We start from the raw sequence: 21529 nt of genomic DNA, 5'->3' as shown, positions 1-21529 counted from the left end.
CACCAAAATAGGCTTGGATTTTTTAGATTAATTTTTTTCAAGCACCAAAATAGGCGTGGATTTTTTTAAATAAATTTTTTTCAAGCACCAAAATAGGCGTGGATTTTTTTTAAATAAATTTTTTTCAAGCTTCAAAATAGGCGTGGATTTTTTTAAATTAATTTTTTCAAGCTCCAAAATAGGCGTGGATTTTTTTAAATAAATTTTTTTCAAGCTCCAAAATAGGCGTGGATTTTTTTAAATAAATTTTTTTCAAGCTCCAAAATAGGCGTGGATTTTTTTAAATGAATTTTTTTCAAGCACCAAAATAGGCGTGGATTTTTTAAATTAATTTTTTTCAAGCACCAAAATAGGCTTGGATTTTTTAGATTAATTTTTTTCAAGCACCAAAATAGGCGTGCGGCGTGGTTAGTATCTTGGCAATCTTCATAAGACCTTTTGTTTATTTATCCCGCTGACCTTCTCTTTGTTCTCTTACACTTGTGGCCAATTAATCCTGTATATAACTAGATTAACTTGTTGCTATTGTAGTAATTCTATTATCAAGGACAACCACAAAGGTAACAAAAAACTCAAATAGATCTAATTTACATAAATGGCTGCCATACCATAACATAATTAAGTTCTTCTCCAACGTCAGCTTCGTCATCATTTGGATTATCGTCAGCAGAAATAACAGCAACATCATTGTTGTTGCTGTTGGTGAGATGTTTTTCTGCTCCCGCTGCCACTTCATTGCCCGGCAATTCTTGTCGTTGTTGTTGTTGCAAGCGATTTCCGTTTCCGCTGAGTGAAATACTGTTGCCAGCATTAGCCACCGCCAATTGGGCCAAGAGCACCACCACCAGTGACGATGCAATCAGCCATGGTGACCAAAAATTCAGTAGTAGCTGTCGCTGAATACCTTTCCTATGTTGGCGATGAGGATGCTGGTGGTGTGGATGTGGGTGCTGTTGTCGTTTTTGTTGTCTCTTTGCCATTTAGTTTTGTCTGCCACTTGCGGCGGCTAAAATATGGATATGGAGAATTGTTTGGCTCTTTGTCTGAGCTGGGTTTTTTCTATCTACGATTTTACGTTAGTAAAGATGTTCGGCGTTTCGCTTTTGTCCTTTAGATGTTTGGTGTTTTTTGGTTGATGGCCCAAGGCATTAAGAGCTGTTTTTTTGTGGATACTACCTGGTTGTAAGCTGAAAAATAAAAATGATTATTATTATATTTAAAATTTGATTGTGGGGTATGGGGAAATTAAGTAAAATGTTATTAACTTTATAAGATTTAAAAAATAACCAGTAAGGAAAGTAGTAAAGTCGGACGGGGCCGACTATATGATACCCTTCACCACTATGGATATATTAAACAGGACTATTAACATGAAATTGGATGAAATAATATATGTGATATTTATCTAAATGTGAATCTACCTATATATCCATAAGTTATATAAATCGACTTCAATCAAATATAAATAGGTTATCTGTTGGGCTATGTCTGTACTTCTAGAAAACGCAACTACGTAATTCTATGCTCAATTTTGTACGTTGTGCAAAATTTGATGTCAACCTGACTAGCATGAAGAGTTTGATGTCCAATTTACTTAAAATCGGGCTATATATGGAAGCTGAAGGATATATAGGGACTTTGGTGCACCATTTACATGAAATAAAAAAATGATTATTATAGCCTCAATTCAGTAATGCCAAATTTCATGCAAATGATATATGTGGTACACCATTTACCTTAAATCGGAGGAAGATATATACGGGAGCTATATCTAAATCTGCAAACTTTGCACACATCATGTTATTTCAGTGCTATGCCAAATTTCGTGCAAATCGACTTTGGTACGCCATTTACCAAAAATCGGCCGAAACTATATATGGGAGCTATATCTAAATCTGAACCGATTTTCACGAAACTTGGCACACATTAATGCCAAATTTCTGCAAAAAGATTTTCAGGGTCTAAAGTCCGTAAATCGGGCGAAACTATATATGGAGCTATATATAAATCTGAACCGATTTTTCCCAATTTCAATAGGGTTCGTCCTGAGCTGTGCCAAATTTCATCCAAATCATCATAAATGCGACCTGTACTTTGTTTACAATTTAACATGGACAGACTTAAATATAGAAAGTGATTCTATGCATATTCTCAAAAGGAACCATGGGTCTTTTTGCCTGTTACAAACATATGCACAAAGATTAACAGTGTGGTGAAGGGTAAAATTAATTAAAATTTTAATGCTGAGTTTTTCTACTTTGGTTAGTTCTGTTGCCAAAATCTCGTCTAATACTTGGTTTTAGCAGGATACTGTTAATGGAAAAAATAATCTACACGGAATTTGACTATAGGTCACCGAACTGAAGAAATCGGTATATATCATATTTGATCCTGAAAAATTACTTTCAATTTGGCATATAAAAAATTGATGAATTTTTATTTTTTTAATTTAATGTGTTTCAGAATGAGCCGATAATTTTTATAAATCTCCACATTAGAGGAATTTTGTCACTGGAGAAAATATTCCACACCAAATTCTACAGAGGGTCTCCGAACAAAAGAAATCGGTATATATGAAATTTAACAATGATAAATCCGTTCAAATTATGGGATATTATGAGAAAATGTTGTTTTGGGTTCATCCGGAATGTTTTGGGGAATTAATCAAAATTTCGTAAAAATCTTCATCCAGTGAGGATCTCCGAACAAAAGATATCGGAAAATATAATATATCACAATTTAAAATCAGTTCCAATTATTAAATACTGTGAGAAAATGTTTTATATGTTTTCTTCCGGAATATTTTGGGGATTTTATCAAAATTTCGTAAAAATCTTCATCCTGGAGTTACAACATCAATGGAGGATATAATCTACATCGAATTTGACTATAGGTCACTGAACTGAAGAAATCGGTATAAATCATATTTAATCATGAAAAATCACGTTCAACTCAACCTATTTACAATTTATTAATTTTTATGATGCTAATTTATAGTGTTGCAGTAATGAGCTGAAAATTCCTATAAATCTCAATTTTAGGTGAATTTTGTCAATGATGTAAATATTCTACATCAAATTTCACTGTGGGTCCACGAACAAAAGAAATCGGTTAATATAATATTTGATAATGAAAAATAATTTAAAATTATAGAAAATAAGGAGAAAATGGTTTATTTGTTATCATGCGGGATGTTTTGGGAAATTGATCAAAAATTTCATAGAAATATTAAACCTGGAGGCACAACATCAATGGAGGAAATAATCTACATCGAATTTGACTGTAGGTCACTGAACGAAAGAAATCGGTATATATCATATTTGACCACAAAAAATTACGTTCAACTCAACATGTTTAGAATTTATTAATTTTTATGATGCTAATTTATAGTGTTGCAGTAATAAACTGAAAATTCGGATAAATCTCAATTTTACGTAAATTTTGTCAATGAGGGAAATATTCTACATCAAATTTTACTGTGGGTTCTCGAACAAAAGAAATCGCTATATATAATATTTAATAATGAAAAATCTCTTCTAATTACAAGGTATACGGAGAAAATGTGGTTTTGTGTTCATACGCAATGTTTTGGGGAATTGATCAAAATTTCGTAGAAATCCTTATCGTGGAGGCATAATATCAATGGAGGAAATAATCTACATCGAATTTGACTATAGGTCATTGAAATGAAGAAATCGGCATATATCATATTTGACCATGAAAAATCAAGTTCAATTTGGCATATTTTTAATTTGTACATTTTTGTTATTCTAATTTTTTAGTGTTTCAGTAATGACCTGAAAATTCCGATAATTCTCCATTTTAAGTGAATTATGTCAATGGAGGAAATATTCTACATCAAATTTCAATATAGGTCGGCGAACAAGAAAAATCGTTATATATAATATTTAACATTGTAACACCAATTCAAATCAAAGTATTTAAAGAGAAAAGTTTTAAATATTTTATCCCTTTTTTACTCAGAAAACTTTTGAAATGGCTTCAAATTTTGTGGAAGACTTCATCAAAGGTGGCCAATACCAATGGAGGAAATAATCTACACCGAATTTGACTATAGGCCAACGAACTGAAAAAATCGTTTTATATATAACATTTAACAATGAAATACCGCTAATATGTCGACATATGTGTCATATACTGATTTTCCTTGTTTTAGTTTGCAATATTTCGGATATAGGTCAAGAATTCCCATAAATATTCATTTTAGGTGGATTATGCCAATGAAGGAAATATTCTACATCAAATTTTATTGAAGATCCTCGAATTAACGAAATCGCTGGATGTAATATTTAACCAAGAAAAATCAGTTCAAATGAGAGTATATTAAAAGGAAACGTGTTAATTCATCTTTATTTGAGTTCATGTGTATACATCGGAAATTTTTAAAAATGTCATTGAAATATTCATCTTAGGGTCATAACATCAATATAGAAAATAATCTACACCAAATTTGCTTATAGTTCACTGAACTGAAGAAATCGGTATATATAATATTTAACAATGAAAAATCACTTGCAAATTGACTTATGTAATTTATATTGAATTCTATAGGTTTTATATGTATTGTTTCAGATATGTGTACAGTTTTCACTTAAATCTTAATTTTAAGTGAATCATGTCAATGAAGGAAATATTCTACATCGAATTTTACTGTGGGTCTCCGAACAAACGAAATTTGTCGATAAAATATTTAACATTGAAAATCAGTTTAAATTAGAGTATAATGGGAGGAATTTTTTTATTGGTCGTTTTTTTTTTGTGTTTATTTGGGATACTTTGGAAATTGTTAAAAATCCCATTGAAATCGTCATCTTAGGGTCATAACACCAATGAAGAAAATAATCTACACCGAATTTGACTATAGGTCATCGAACTGAAGAAATCGCTATATATAATATTTAACAATGAAAAATCACTTACAAATTGCCATATTTTATATATATTGAATTTTATAGGTTTTATATGTATTGTTTCAGATATGTGTACAGTTTTCATTTAAATCTTCATTTTAAGTGAATTTTGCCAATAGAAGAAATATTCTACATCGAATTTCACTATAGGCTCCCAAACAATCAAAATCTCTAGATATAATATTTAACTATGAAAAAAGTCAATTTAAATTATGTTTTAATGGGAGAAAATGTGTAATTCCTTTTTTTACGTTTATTTGGAATGTTTTTAAAATCGGTCGAAATTTTAAAGAACTCCTCAATTTATGGGCCTGATACCATTGGATAAAATATTCTACAACAAATTTCACTATGGGTGCCCAAACAAATGAAATTCCTTGATATAATATATACCTGTTAAAAATTAACATTAAATTTTAAAATATATTTATTATTATTTTTTCTTCTGTTCACTTTTGTTAAACTTTCCATCAATTTGTATCATCTTTACATAAAAGTTATTCCAATATATTTTATATCTTTTTTCTACTAAATAAAAATTAAATTTTTATTTCCACTCAATACATTTTGTTTTAATTTTTTTTGATTTTTGTTGTTTACATTATTTGATTTACCATCTATTATTTGCAATTTGTGGGATGTGTGTGATGTTTTGTTTTGTGTGGATTTTTAATCATTTAATTATATTTGTATTTACATTAGAAAATTTACCAACTAAAAGGTGTTTTAAAAATAATTGAACAACTGTAAAAACACACGCAAAAACTAAAACACAAACACACACACACACATATACAATCGCCCACATCTATGTTGTATGTTTTACTTGGGGATTATTTGCTGGTCAAATGGAACAAATTGTTATTTTTTGTAAAACAAAGTTTTTAAAAACTAAAAAGTACACATGCCAGGGCAGAGAGGGAGAGCGGGTGAGGGGGATGAAGTGTGAGATATTGAAAAATAAGCATTTTAATTTAATTGACTTTTTATGCATTGAATATCTTAGATGTTTGCTTGAACTTTAACTTTGATAATACCAAATAAAATAATTCAATTTGTTGTTACTTTTTCAATAAAATTAAAAAAAGAAGCGAATTATTTTAAAATATATTTTTTTCAAAGGACCAACCGAGGCATGGTTTATTAAATTATTATAAAATACAAAATCATTAATTTTGGGCAAATTTTATGTCAGCACTGATAACACATAAGAAAAAGGTGTACTCGTAAATTATCGTAGGTTTTCATTGTTAAACATTATATATAGCGAATGATTTTGTTCGGTGACCAATAGTCAATTTCGATGTAGATTATTTCCTCCATTGGTGTTATTCTCCTCAGATGAAGATTTCAATGGTATTTTTACCTATTTCCGAAGTATTCCACATGAACTTTAATGGAAGCAATGAGACGCGATTCTCCCTAATATATTATGATTTAAACGGACTTTTTCGTTGATAAGTATTACATATAACGATTTTTCTGGTTCGGCGACCCCTATTGAAATTTGGTATAGAATGTTTCCTCCATTGGAATAATTCTCCTAAAATAAAGATTCAAACTTAAAATAAAGATTCAAATCCAAACGAAAAATATTAAAAGTCAATATATAGTAAATAAACTAAATTTGAAGTGATTTTTCATTATTAAATATTATATTTACCGAATTTTTTATTTCGATGACCTATAGTCAAATTCGGTGTAGATTATTTCCTCCATTGGCATTATTCCCATAGAATGAAGATTTCGACGAAATTTTAAACAATTTCTAAAACATTCCAAATAAACAAAAAAACCAGACAACAAAATATTTTCTCCTCAATTTGAACGGATTTTTCTTTAATATATATTATACATTCCGATTACTCTGGTTCGGTGATCCCTATTAAAATTTGATATAGAATATTTCCTCCATTAGCAAAATTCACCTAAAATAAATATTTAAATGAAAAGTGGATCCATATCTGAATCTGAAAAACAATAAAAGACAATTTATAATAAATAATCCAAAGGAAAAATAATAAAAGTCAATGTATAGTAAATAACGAAAATATATAGTAAAAAACCAAAATATACATATACCGATTTTCTTCAGTTCGATGACCTATAGTCAAATTCGGTGTAGTTTATTTTCTCCAATGGGATTATCCCCATAGGATGAAGATTTCGACGAATTTTTAAACATTTTCTAAAACATTCCAAATAAACAGAAAATCAGGCAATAAAATATTTTCTCCTCAATTTGAACGGATTTTTCATTGCTAAATATTATATATTCCGATTTCCCGTGTTCGGCAACCTCTATTGAAATTTGGTATAAAATCTTTCCTCCATTAGCAATATTCACCTAAAATAAAGATTTCAATGAAAACTGGACCCATATCTGAATCAATCAAATGAAAAGCCATAAAAGACAATATATAATAAATAATCCGAATTGTTTGTGGGTTTTCATTGTTAAATATTATATCCATCGATTTTTTTCAATTCGGTGACCTATATTCAAATTCTGGGTAGAATATTTTCTCGATTGACATTATCGGCATAGGATAAAATTTTCCACGAAATTTTGACAAATTTCAAAAACATTCCCAATAAACAGGAAAACAGACATTAAAACATTTTCTTCTCATATCCTCTAATTTGAACTTAAATTTCATTATTAAATATTATATATACCGATTTTTTCGCTTCGATGACCTATAGTCAAATTCGGTGTAGATTATTTTCTCCATTGGTTTTATCCCCATAGGAAGAAGATTTTCACGAAATTTTGGCCAATTTCAAAAACATTCCGAATATACGAAGAAACAGACATTAATACATTTCCTTCTCATACCATCTAATTTGAACTGATTTTTCATTGTTAAATATTATATATACAGAATTCTCTTGTTCGGTGACTCCTATTGAAATTTGATGTCGAATATTTCCTCCATTGAAAAAAATCATCTAAAATGGAGTTTTATGGGAATTTTTAAACCATTTCTGAGACAATCTCAATTAAATGCAAAAAAACGTATTGTAAATATGCAAAATTGATTGTGTTATTTAATAGTCAAATATTATATATACCGATTTTTTCTGTTCGGTGACCTATAGTCAAATTCGGCGTAGATTATTTTCTTCATTGGTGTTATGCCCCTAGGATGAATACTTCTATAACAGTTTGGGCAATTTGTAAAGCTATTCCTAACGAACACTAACAGCCTTAAGGGAACAATTCCTCCAAATGAATTATAATTCGAATCGATTTTTCATTGTTAAATATTATATCTAGAGATTTCATGTGTTCGGGGATCGACATTCGAATTTGATGTAGAATATTTGCTCCATTGACACAATTCACCTGCAATGCATTTGTAATCAATTTTTCAAATAATGTATAAAGGCACAATAAATGTCTATGGACAGAAATTTATTTTTTTTTTAATTTTTTTCAAGGTCTTCTAAATTTCTAAATTTCTTCTTAGTCTTACAACTCAAAATACTGTTCTCGAAAAATCTATTTAAAAAAAAAATTCTTAAAAACTATTATTTAAATCTTAAAAGCCTCAAGTAAAGTAAATTTAACATAAAGTTTTATAGCCTAAAGTTATGCTAAACAACAAAAAACAAGAGCCCAATAATAGGCTACAAGTTAAGTGTTGTAATGGACGTGTGTGTGTGTGTGACACACATATCGACACGTTTGCACAGCGAACATATGATCACATTATGTTTAGGTATGTAAATGTATTTGTGGTTAGTTGTATTGGGGTTGTACAATGTAAACTTTACATGATTGTGTGGTAAATACCCAGCAAACAGTTTGATGGAAATAAAATTTAAAATTACAAATTTTAGATTTTTTAAAGAATATTATTTCAGAGACCACAACAAGATGCGCATTTTCAACAAATTGTGGATTTTTGGAAGAATATTTTTCAATGACTTTCAAAAGGCGTGATTTTTTTAAAGAATATTTTTCAAGGACTTCCAAAAGGCGTGGATTTTTTAAAGAATTTTTTTCAAGGACTTCCAAAAGGCGTGCATTTTTTAAAGATTTTTTTTCAAGGACTTCCAAAAGGCGTGGATTTTTTAAAGAATTTTTTTCAAGGACTTCCAAAAGGCGTGGATTTTTTAAAGAATTTTTTTCAAGGACTTCCAAAAGGCGTGGATTTTTTAAAGAATATTTTTCAAGGACTTCCAAAAGGCGTGACTTTTTTAAAGAATATTTTTCAAGGACTTCCAAAAGGCGGGAATTTTTTAAAGATTTTTTTTCAAGGACTTCCAAAAGGCGTGGATTTTTTAAAGAATTTTTTTCAAGGACTTCCAAAAGGCGTGGATTTTTTAAAGAATATTTTTCAAGGACTTCCAAAAGGCGTGGATTTTTTAAAGAATATTTTTCAAGGACTTCCAAAAGGCGTGGATTTTTTAAAGAATATTTTTCAAGGACTTCCAAAAGGCGTGGATTTTTTAAAGAATATTTTTTAAGGACTTCCAAAAGGCGTGGATTTTTTAAAGAATATTTTTCAAGGACTTCCAAAAGGCTTGGATTTTTTAAAGAATATTTTTCAAGGACTTCAAATAAGCGTGGATTTTTTAAAGAATATTTTTCAAGGACTTCCAAAAGGCGTGGATTTTTTAAAGAATATTTTTCAAGGACTTCCAAAAGACGTGGATTTTTTAAAGAATATTTTTCAAGGACTTCCAAAAGGCGTGACTTTTTTAAAGAATATTTTTCAAGGACTTCCAAAAGGCGGGAATTTTTTAAAGATTTTTTTTCAAGGACTTCCAAAAGGCGTGGATTTTTTAAAGAATATTTTTCAAGGACTTCCAAAAGGCGTGGATTTTTTAAAGAATATTTTTCAATGGCTTCCCATAAGCGTGGATTTTTTAAAGAATATTTTTCAAGGACTTCCAAAAGGCGTGGATTTTTTAAAGAATTTTTTTCAAGGACTTCCAAAAGGCGTGGATTTTTTAAAGAATTTTTTTCAAGGACTTCCAAAAGGCGTGGATTTTTTAAAGAATATTTTTCAAGGACTTCCAAAAGGCGTGGATTTTTTAAAGAATATTTTTCAAGGACTTCCAAAAGGCGTGGATTTTTTAAAGAATATTTTTCAAGGACTTCCAAAAGGCGTGCATTTTTTAAAGAATATTTTTCAGGAACTTCCAAAAGGCGTTGATTTTTAAAGAATATTTTTCAAGGACTTCCAAAAGGCGTGGATTTGTTAAAGAATATTTTTCAAGGACTTCCAAAAGGCGTGGATTTTTTAAAGAATATTTTTCAAGGACTTCCAAAAGACGTGGATTTTTTAAAGAATATTTTTCAAGGACTTCCAAAAGACGTGGATTTTTTAAAGAATATTTTTCAAGGACTTCCAAAAGGCGTGGATTTTTTAAAGAATATTTTTCAAGGACTTCTACAAGCGCTTTCAATCTATGATTTTTAAAGGAATATTTTTCCAGGACTTCTACAAGCGCTTTCAATCCTTGATTTTTAAAGGAATATTTTTCCAGGACTTCTACAAGCGTTTTCAATCCTTGATTTTTAAAGGAATATTTTTCCAGGACTTCTACAAGCTCTTTCAATCCTTGATTTTTAAAGGAATATTTTTTTTTCAAGGAATTTTTCGCTGGGTTAGTTTCAACCAGCATTCTTTACAAACCATTTTATTCTTATGTTTATACATACATATTTTGTTTACATATGTATAAGAGAAGTAAGCACAGCCAATTATGAATGCTGCATAAATATTCAAATGAAAAACCAAAAAAGGGGGACACGGACATTGACAATATTTTCCTTCGGTAGAACCGATCTAATATTCATAAATAGTATATGTTTGGTATGTAGGTTTTGTAAATAGCCGGAACAAATGACCGTCGCAATTATTCGTTAGCCATTGTGAGGCGAATCCGAGAAGTAAATCATAACATATCCGTTAGGCAAATTCCAGTCCAATCAAGGATTCTCGTTCACTTCGCACGAAAAGAAAAACAAAAAAAACTCAAAACCTTTTTTTTCATTTAAATGTTTACCAAGAGGAAATCGATTCGACTGGTTGTATTTGCTGTCTTCTATTCCAGACAATAAACACGACGTGTTGGAGTTTTGATTTTTTGGTTTGCTTTTTTTGCATAGATTGAAAAATTGAATCAATACAAATATGGATATGGGCAAATATACACACACGTCTTGTATACATGTTTGTGTGTGTGAGTTAGTGAGTACGTATTGGTTTGATTGTCATTGTATTGATAGCATACTTGTTGCTTGTCATATTCATGTCCTATTTGTTCAACATTTTTGTTTACATATCCGCACTTCTGTTGGTCGGTCGGTGGTTCGGCGAGGCTGAATGGTTTTGTTTTCTAGGCGCATCGTTTCCGTTCTTCGTGACATAACTTTTTGGATTAATTTAAATTTTTGATTTCTTTCACTTCGTTGCTTTTCTTAATCAATGGGGTTAAAAAGGGTGCTACAAGGTGGGGTGAATGGTTTTTTAAAAAAATAAAATGAATTTTTGTTATTTGAATCTTGCATCGCAAGGGCAGTGATAATTTGAAAGTAATTTTAAGTGAGTTATTTATACTCTTTCGAGTCGAGGTTAATGATCGAAGTTCCTTTATTTTTTCAGGGATCAGTTCAAGGCGTGGATTTTTTTAATGCTTAAATTTTGTAAAGAATATTTTTTAAGGTCCTCTGTTGGCGTGTATTTTGAAAAATATATATTTTTTCAAGGACCTTTACAAGACTTGAACAAAGTCTATATTAAACCAGTAAGGAAGGTAGTAAAGCCGGACTGGGCCGACTATATGATATCCTTCACCACTTTGGATATATTCTACATATGTATCCTAACAGACGTCGCCTTTTCGGAGGAACATTGACATGAAATTGGAGGAACTTAAATATGTGATCTTTATCAGTAAGTACACCGACTAACATCAATCCTAACACATGTCATCCTCCAGCCTATTCTAAATTTTGTAAAAAGATTTAAAGCAAACTTCACACACGCTTTGGTATTCTTCACTGTTTAAAATCTAATATCGAAGGAAAATATATATGGGAGCTATAACTTGAATAGGTCGATTTTATATATCAGCACACATCATTCTTGACCTAATTCAGTACCCTATGCAAAATTTCTTGCAAATCGAAAGATATATAGGGACTTCAGTGCACTATTTACATAAATCGGACGAAACAATATCCGGGGCTATATCTAAATCTGATCCGATTTTCACGAAACTCAGCACACATCATTCTGGACATAATTCAGTACCCTATGCAAAATTTCTTGCAAATCGAAAGATATATAGGGACTTTAGTGCACCATTTAAATAAAATCAAAGGAAAATATATATGGGAGCTATATCTAAATCTGATCCGATTTTCACGAAACTCAGCACACATCATTCTGGACCTAATTCAGTACCCTATGCAAAATTTCTTGCAAATCGAAAGATATATAGGGACTTTAGTGCACCATTTACATAAAATCGGACGAAACTATATATGGGAGCTATATCTAAATCTGAACCGATTTTCACGAAATTTAACATACATCATTCTGGACTTAATTCAGCACGCTGTACCAAATTTCGTGCAAATCGGGAAATATATGGGGAATTTGGTGCACCATTTACCTTAAATCGGAAGAAAATATATCTAATCTAAATCTGAACCGATTTTTACCAATTTCAATAGAGTTCGTCCTTGGGCTAAATAAGTGAGCTATACCAAATTTCAGCCAAATCGGATTATAAATGCGACCTGTACTTCGTTTACAATTTAACATCAACAGACGGACGGACGGACATGCATAAATCGACTCAGAAAGTGATTCTAGGCATATTCTCAAAAGGGTCTATCATGGGTATATCTCGATTCCTTTTGCCTGTTACAAACATATGCACAAAGGCGTAATACCCTGTACCACAGTGTGGATATTCACAACTAAGCTTAACCTCTACAATTCAAATCCAAACATAATAAATAACGACTATCCAATCCCCTCTCTCCCTCTTTTTTACTATCCTTCTCTCTATTTACACTGTCACCATAAATATCCGTAAATGTTGTAATATAAAATATTAGAACAGGAAATGCCATCATGATTTTAGCTTCAATGCAATAATAAATACAACAACATCACCACGAACAACAACAACGAGGACGGAACCTACTTACAAGTCAGAATCTAAACAAAATGCACAAATTTGCTTCAAGGGAAAGGCGAGGGGGGAGTTGGTAACATTGACAGGAATTTGTAGCACAAAACGTGTCTTGTTATTTATGACAAATGGCGTTTAAGAAAAAAAAAATATATAGAAGTAGGTTGTTGTTGTTGTTGGCTATTAAAGAGAGCAGTGCGTAAGAGGTACAAAAAACTTGGTTTGTTGTGTTTCGACAACATGGTGCGAGGACTTTGCTTTTGTGGATTAAACTAAATTGAAGGAATATCTAAAGGTGTGGATTTTTCAAAAAACATTTATAGGCCTGCATTTTTTAGATCTTAATTTTTGGAGCCAATTTTTCAGGGCATTTTTTATACTACTATTTCAGGGACCAGTACAAGGCGTGGATTTTTAAATAATTTTTTTTTCTATGTCTACAAAATATCTGGATTTTTTACACACTATTTTTTGAGACTACGAAAACCACTGAATTCTTTCGAATACCCTTTCATGGACTATTTACGGGTTGATTTTTAAAAAGGATGTGAATTATATGAATAACCTGTGCTAAAGTCTTCAGAAGACATGGGTTTTTTCAGGACATCTAAAGATTGAGATTTTTTAAAAATAATGGGATTTTTTAAAGAATCTTTTTTTTTCAAAGTTTAGGTTTGCATTTAAATAAACTTTCTTAAGGACTTCTAAGGATGATAAAAAATCAAAACTTCAACAGGCTTGTATTTTTGAATAATTATTTCATAGAATTCTAAAGGCTTCGATTAAAAAATATTCAAGGAATTCTGAAGTAGTATTTTTTGTAATGAATACTTTTGAAGGACTCCTAAAGGCTTGGATTTTTTAACGAATATTTTTTCAAAGGTTTGTTTTTTTTTAATTTTTTCGTAGGCTTCAGAAAACGTAAATATTTCTTCAAGGACTTCTAAAGGTGGACATTTTTCAATATTTTTTCAAAGTCCACTTCAAGTTGTGGATTTTTTAAAGAATATGTTTCAAAGCCTATTCCAGGAATATTGAAGAACATTTTTAAGGTCCAATTCAAGGCGAGAATTTTTTTCAGAATATTTTTATTTAAATTTTTTTGTATTAAAAATTATATATTTTCAAGGACTACGAACGACAAGGACATGGATTTTTGAAAGAATATTAGTCGGGAATTAGAAACAAGATGTTTCCTTAAAGACTTCTAAAGATCTATATTTTTTAAAGAATATATATTTTTTTCAAATTTTGAAGGCCAAGAACCGGTATAATGCGATGCTTTTTTAAATGATATTATATCAAAGACTTTTTACATTTCTAAATGATGTCCTATTTTTTAACAAAAAATAGTTTCAAAATCTTTAAAATGCCTTTATTTAAAGGGGTGAATTTTTAAAATGTTTTTTTTTTATTAAAAATTATATTTCTTCAAGGACTATGAACGACAAGGGAATTATTAAAAGAGTCTTTTTTCTTTAAGGACTGCTAAAAGTCTATATTTTTAAAGGAAAAAATCCTTTAATGACTTCTAAAGCCCAGATTAAATAAAAAGTATTTGTTCAAGGACTAGTATAAGGTGAGGATTTGTAAATACAATTCTTCAAGGAGTTGATTTTTATATCCTACACAACTATGTTGTCAGGGTATTATAGGTTTGTGTAGGCCCAAGAGTTTGTAATGCAGCGAAATATTGGTGCTAGACCCACCTTTAAGTATACCGATCGTCATATCTCGACTAGCTGAGTCGATCTAGACATGTGTGTCCGTCCGTCCGTCCGTCTGTCCATTACAATTTTTAAACACGATACAGGCCACAGTTATGGACCAATCTTCACGAAATTTTGCATGTAGGATGAGTTCTGGCCAATGAAGGCTTCCAATGGTTTTGGTGAAGCTCGGTTAATATTTAGGGGATGAAATGGACCAAATACAAACTAGTCGCTCCAGAGGCCACAATTATGAACCAAACATCGCGAATTTTTACATGGAGAAGGGGGTCGGGCCAAAGAATAAGCATGCCTGCTTTTGATGAAGATCGGTCAATATTTAGCGGGTCAAATGGACCTTGACTTTTGTGTGAAAAATTACAAAATTTGTATTCTATACCCCTGAAGGATATAGACCCGATAAGTTGATAGTATATCCAAGAGGAGTGGTTGACCCCTAAATTGCTAACAATTATATTGTCGTATGCACCCGGATGTGGGAGATATACTTAAATATTTACAAGTGCTTACGTGTTCCTATATCATTTAGTAACCCATTACCACACTAGAGGGCGGAAATATAATGCTGATCGCTTTAAAATTTTCCTGAGGATGATGAGATATTAATATTGGGATGAAGTGGGCCGAAAGGTTAATTTTTTTGTATTTTTCGAGTCGATCTATAGGCCACAATTATAAGCCGAACATTACAGGACAACCCAAGATGGAAGGAATCTGAACAAGTAATTAGAAGGGCTGTACTGAATATTAATAATAATTGTTGACCTCTAGTCGGTCAAGAGAATATGGAACCACAGAAAGTTAGAAAGTCATGGAAGTTGTGTATGGTATCAAATGGTCGGCAACGTCCGACTATACTGCTCCGCTCACTGGTTTAAATATAGTTTTTATACCCTTCACCACACTTCTGTAAAACTTCTAAAGATGTGGATTTTTAGAAAAGTATTTCTTCGAGGACTAAGAACAGAATAGTTTTTTCAAAGACATGAATTTTGAAAAATTAATTTAAAGATTTCTTAACCATACCCTTATTAATTTTTTAATATATTTTTTTCAAAGATTTCGAGAGTCGTGGATTTAAAAAAAAAATATTTTTTTAAGTACTTCTGAAGTCGTGAATTTTTTCAATGATTCCTGAAGGAGTGTATTTTTTTAAGGGATATTTTTTCAAGGATTTCTTAAGGCGGGAATTAAAAAAGCCGGATTTTTAAAGGCTATCTTTTAAGCACTATCACAACTGTAAGTCGGAATTTTTAAAGGTTATTCTTTCAAGGATTTTTTCACAATAGATTTTTAACCATTTTTTCACTTCTATAAACTACGAGTTGTATACGATTTTTTTTCAAGATCACAATAATCAGTTGGAATTTCTTTTAAGGATATTTTTGTCAAGGATAACCAAAACTATGAGTCTGGATTTTTAAGGAACCCGATTTTTTAACGATATGTATTCATGAACTATTACAGTCATAAGCCTTGATGTTTACTTTCACTACTATAAGATTGGATTTTAATATGATTTTTTATTTTCCTGGACTACCAAACCTGTCAGTCTGGATATTTTTGGATTTTTTTTTAGGACTATCACAAATTTCAGCCTAGACTTTTAAAAGATTTGATGGACACTCACAACTACATGTGTGAATTTTCAAAAAGATTTTATGACACGGATAATAACGACTATAAACCTGATTTTAAGGAAAATCTCGATTATAAATCTGAATTTTCGGCATGAAATGCTGAAGAGCTTCTAGAGGCTAACCATTCCTAAACTAAATATTAAGTAATAATCATTTATTTTTTAATGTAAATATTATTTAAAAAAAAGTAAATATTTATCTGTCTCAAAAGCTTTTTACGTATTCGACCATATGATGGAGGCTACGTTCAGATGACTACTTTGTTTTGTTTTTCGAAAAATAAACATAAGATCGTCTGCCACAAGAACAACAACAAGAAATCCAACACCAACAACAACAACCTGTTGATTATTGATTCAAATTGAATTGAATTGTCGCCATGTCAATTTTTTCAATTGCTAAAACTTTATGTAGATTGGATGGACGGAATGGAGACTGATGACGATGATGACTGGATGACTGGCTGGAAAAACTCGCTGACTGATGGATGGATGTCTGACTGGAAGAATGAACGGGAGGGTATACAGTAGGCTGCTATATAGGGCAAATGGTGCTTGAGTATTTACTCTTAATAAAAAAAATTCAAACATTTGCGGCTTTTCTTCAAAATTCATCTGAAGATGTTCTTGCCATCCCGGCGGAGGATGAAAGGCGAAACAGTGACGCTGACGATGATGTCGTTGATAAATCAATTTCAATTTTGTATGTTTATGGTTGCAGGTGGCAATGTACGCCGACACTATATGACATATTTACAGTTAATGTCGAATAGTTTTTTTTATTATAGTTATTATACCCTACACCACACTGTGGTACAGGGTATTATGTCTTTGTACATATGTCTGTAACAGGCAAAAGGAAACGAAAAATATTTATGCATGTCCGTCCATCTGTCTGTTTGTTCGTGGTAAATTGTAAACAAAGTACAGGTCGCATTTATGATCCGAATTGGATGAAATTTGGCACAGCTTGTCCATTTGGCCCAAGGACGAACCCTTTTGAAATTGGGAAAAATCGGTTCAGATTTAGTTATAGCTCCCATATATATTTTCGTCCGATTTTATGTAAATGATGTACCAAAGTCCCTATATACCTACCGACTTGTACGAAATTTGGCATAGCGTACTGACTTGAGTCTAGAATGATGTGTGTAAAATTTCTTGTAAATCGATTCAGATTTAGTTATAGCTCCCATATATATTTTCGACCGATTTACTATAAATTGTTCACCAATGTCCCTATATATCTTTCGATTTCCACGAAATTTGGCATAGCGTACTGACTTGTGTCTAGAATGATGTGTGTTAAATTTCTTGAAAATCGCTTCAGATTTAGATATAGTTCCCATATATATGTTCGGCGGATTTAATGTGAATGTTGTACCAAAGTCCCTATATATCCTTCGATTTGCACGAAATTTGGCTTAGCATACTGAATTGAGTGTAGAATGATGTGTGCAAAATTTCTTGAAAATCGGTTCAGATTTAGATGTAGTTTCCACATATATGTTCGGCCGATTTAAGATGAATGATATACCAATGCCCCTATATATCCATCGATTTGCACGAAATTTGGCATAGCTTACTGAATTGAGATGATAGATAGAATGATGTATGCAAAATTTCTTGAAAATCGGTTCAGATTCAGATATAGCTCCCATATATATTTTCGTCCGATTTGGTGTAAATGGTTCACCAATGTCCCTATATATCTTTCGATTTCCACGAAATTTGGCATAGCTTATTGACTTGAGTCTAGAATGATGTGTGTTAAATTTCTTGAAAATCGCTTCAGATTTAGATATAGTTCCCATATATATGTTCGGCCGATTTAATGCGAATGTTGTACCAAAGTCCCTATATATCCTTCGATTTGCACGAAATTTGGCATAGCGTACTGAATGAACCCTACAACGATGTGTGTTAAGTTTCACGGAAATCGGTTCAGATTTACATATAGCTCCCATATATTTTCGCCCGATTTAAATTTAATATTTAATTTTACACGAAATTTGACATAGCGTACTGAATTGAGTCTAGAATGATGTGTGTAAAGTTTCCTGAAAATTGTCCGATTTTAAGGCCGATTGTCACACAGTTGCACAATGTTCTAAAGTTCGGATATAGATATTTCTCCTATATATATTTTCTTCCGATTTGAAAATAAATGGTGCACCAAAGACTCAAAGTGAGGCCGATTGACACGAAATTTTGCACAACGGACTTAAAATAGTATAGCCAAACGTGTGTCAAGTTTTTTTTGGAATCCTTCCAGATTTAGATAATCAACGGCTGTCCGATTGATATTTGCTTTAAATCGATTTACATGTTTTTGTACCATTTTAACAAATGAATGTCATGTTTATGGATTGATCCAAGTCGATTTAGATTGAGATAAAGGTAACATATTTCAGTTCTTCCAATTTCATGTTAATGTCCTTTCTGTTAGGATGCTTCTTTTTAATATACCCATAATCGTGAAGGGTATCATATAGTCGGCCGCGTCCGACTTTACTTCTTTCCTTACTGGTTTAAATTATTTTTTTTTTCTCTCTCGCAAAATTTACATGCCACAAAGTGTTCCATATTGGCCGACATTTTAATTGAATCCAATTTTAATTTCGCTGTGGAATAAAATCGCAAGAAAAAAAAATTGCCTCGTTACTCAATTTATTTGTCTTTAAATGATTCCCCATTTGTCCACCAGCAATGATGAGTATTAATTAGCCGGCTATTGGTTGACCGACTAACCGAATATAGGCTATCAAATGAAATACAATATGTTCGAATGGATGGATGGATATGTGTCCAATCATTCATCCATCCAAACATGTTACAGGCTTATCATTGACAAACCATATGGGGTATAGTTAATTTGTTTGGGATAACCCTCCTATAATAACGAATAATAGAGCAATGGAGGAAGGAAGTTTGGTAATTCGAAACGACATTTTCAAAAAACAAATTGTATGGGAATTTTTAAATTAAGAAGCATTTTGGACTAAAACTAGCGAATGATTTGAAGGTTTGGAATTTAAAAATAATAAGGACTACTAAGACGTAGATACTTTCAAGGATATTTTATACCCTTCACCACACTGTGGTACAGGGTATTATGTCTTTGTGCATATGTTTGTAACAGGCAAGAGGAAACGAGATAGACACATGGTTCCTTTTGAGAATAAGAATAGAATCACTTTTTAAATCGATTTATGCATGTCCGTCCGTCTGTCTGTCTGCCCATGTTAAATTGTAAACAAAGTACAGGTCGCATTTATTATCCGATTTGGATGAAAGTTTCCTTGGCACAGCTCACTTATTTGGCCCAAGGACGAACCCTATTGAAATTGGGAAAAATCGGTTCAGATTTAGATATAGCTCACATATATATTTTCGTCCGATTTAAGGTAAATGGGGCACCAAAGTCCCTATATATGTTTCGATTTGCACGAAATTTGGCACATCGTACTGAATTAGTTCCAGAATAATGTGTGACAATTTTCGAGAAAATCGGTTCAGATTTAGATATAGCTCCCATATATAGTTTCGTCCGATATAAGGTAAATGATGCACCCAAGTCCCTATATATTTTTAGATTTGCACGAAATTTGGCACAGCGTAATGAATTAGGCCTAGAATGATGTGTGTTAAGTTTCCTGAAAATCGGTCCAGATTTAGATATAGCTCCCATATATATTTTCGTCCGATTTAATGTAAATGGTCCACCAAATACCCTATATATCTTACGATTTGCACGAAATTTGACACAGCGTAATTAATTAGGTCTAGAATGATGTGTGTTAAGTTTCCTGAAAATCGGTCCAGATTTAGATATAGCTCCCAAATATAATTTCGTCCGATTTAATGTAAATGTTGCACCAAAGTCCCTATATAGCTTTCGATTTGCACGAAATTTGGTAAAGCGTAATGAATTAGGTCTATAATTATATGCGTTAAGTTTCATGAAAATCAGTTCATATTTGAATAGAGCTCCTATATATTTTTTCTCCCGATTTTAAGTACATAATGCATATAACTTAACCAGTGCATATAACTTAACCCATTGTAAGAAGCAACCCTATATCTGACCAAATGAAAAATTTAGTGTAGATTGCAGAATGACATGTGTATGGATCCATTTTCATGTTAATGGTCCTTCAAAAATGCGACGTCTTTTATGATTCATCTGTTGAATTTACCCAAAGTGGTGAAGGGTATCATAAAGTCGTCGCCGTCCGTCATGAAAATTGGTCCATAACTGTGGCCTATATCGTGTTTACAAATGATAATGGACGGACGGATACACATTTCTAGTTCTACTAAAGTAGTCGATATATTTAAAGTCGGTCTACTTAAAGGTGGGTCTAGGGCTAATATTTCGCGGCATTACAAACTCTTGGGGCTGCGCAAAGCTATAATACCCTGACACATAGAGGTTCTTCAAAAAATTATTTTTTAAAAAATCCACGTTTATGGATGTCCTTTGAAAACATTGTTCAAAAATACGCACCTATGGCAGCCGAAAAAAAATATTCTTTATGAAAATTCCAAACCTTGGGCCTTGGAAACTTATTCTTCAAAAAATCCAGGTTTATGATGGCTTTAAAAAATATTCTTAAAAATGAGTTTTAAAACAAAATATATTTTTTTTCTAATAAACATACCCACATTTTTTTTTCAATTAATCGGTGGGTATAGCTCTACCGATCCTCCTAGCCACCTGTCTATCTATTTGTCAATAACTTTTTTCTTATCTTTTAATTTTTTCCGAAACTTATCAACAACACAAATATAGTCCCAAACAAACATCGTGGTGACAAATGCAATCTACAGCCAACATTAAACAAACACAAACGCCGTAAACTTCCATTGTGCAGTGTAACCAGAACAGTATCTAACTTTGGAAATTTGTATGAGAATACAGTTGACTGTTTATTGATGTTGTTGGTGTTGCTGCTGCTGTTGTTGTTATTATTATTTTAGTCTCTGTTTGGATAATTAAAGCCATGACATGTTCTCAAATTTCTGTCATGCAAGCAGAAGTTGAGACCGTTGGCCGGACA

Source organism: Musca vetustissima, unplaced genomic scaffold (genome assembly GCF_032173495.1).
Source record: "Musca vetustissima isolate MV318-11 ecotype Yass unplaced genomic scaffold, APGP_CSIRO_Mvet_v1 utg22549, whole genome shotgun sequence".
Taxonomy (NCBI): domain Eukaryota; kingdom Metazoa; phylum Arthropoda; class Insecta; order Diptera; family Muscidae; genus Musca; species Musca vetustissima.
This window is presented reverse-complemented; position numbering follows the sequence as displayed.